This window comes from Dioscorea cayenensis, unplaced genomic scaffold, assembly GCF_009730915.1.
Source record: "Dioscorea cayenensis subsp. rotundata cultivar TDr96_F1 unplaced genomic scaffold, TDr96_F1_v2_PseudoChromosome.rev07_lg8_w22 25.fasta BLBR01000088.1, whole genome shotgun sequence".
Lineage (NCBI taxonomy): Eukaryota > Viridiplantae > Streptophyta > Magnoliopsida > Dioscoreales > Dioscoreaceae > Dioscorea > Dioscorea cayenensis.
The window spans coordinates 30,669-31,514 of NW_024086479.1; the positions used below are offsets into that span (position 1 = coordinate 30,669).

At 45.7% G+C, this 846-nt stretch overlaps 1 non-coding gene across 1 annotated transcript; it reads right to left on the minus strand.

The window, feature by feature from the left end:
* Positions 1–350: 350 nt before the first annotated feature.
* Positions 351–457, minus strand: LOC120253460. Its single transcript, XR_005534279.1, has one exon. It is a non-coding gene; the product is annotated as a small nucleolar RNA R71 (small nucleolar RNA).
* Positions 458–846: the final 389 nt, after the last annotated feature.

Genomic DNA, 846 nt, shown 5'->3' on the forward strand with positions numbered 1-846 from the left:
GACCTTCAGTGTTGGGGACACAATCAGGCATTGTGCGTCCCCGATCACAGCTCAGAACTTTGAGGTGAAGCCGGCATTCATCCACATATTGCAGCAATCCGCAAAGTTCAACGGTTTGGCCGATGAGGATCCAAGCAGTCATATCTGAAGTTTTTCTCGAGGTGTGTGATATCTTTGAAGATAAAGCGGAGTGACGGATGATGCCATCAAGTTGAGAGCCTTCCCATTTTCCCTAAAGGGGAGAGCCGAAGCGATGGCTACACTCATTACCTAGAGCATTATTTACCACATGGGAGGAGATGGTAGAAGCTTTTTTTCTTGCGATTATTTCCCTCCCGGGAAAATCGACAAATCTTAGGAATGAGATCTCATCCTTTGTTAAGTTGGAATTGGAGTCTCTATTCGAGACATGGGAAATGTTCAAGGAACTCCTGAGAAAGTGCGCGCAACACGGATTTCAGGAGTGGATGATTGTTCAGACCTTTTACAATAGCTTGAATCCGAGTACAAGGCAACTCTTGGATTGTTCAGATCTTCTAACTTCAAATAGAGTGGCGGCCATGACTAATTGCACCGGGTGTGGTGGAGGACATACTCCCTCCGATTGCCCGATCTTTATCGGTGATGTTTCTTTGGTGGAGACCTCAAGGAAACCCATATAGGAATACCTACAATTCGGGTTGGATGAATCATCCCAATTTCTCATGGAGCAATCAAGGGTCCACAAAAGGCAATGGGGCCACCGGGTTTCCAACAACAACAACAAGCACCTCAGATGGAAAGTAGAGTCTCAGGTTTGGAAACCCGAATGAATGACTTAGAGAAGCACTTAACTAGATTTGTGCA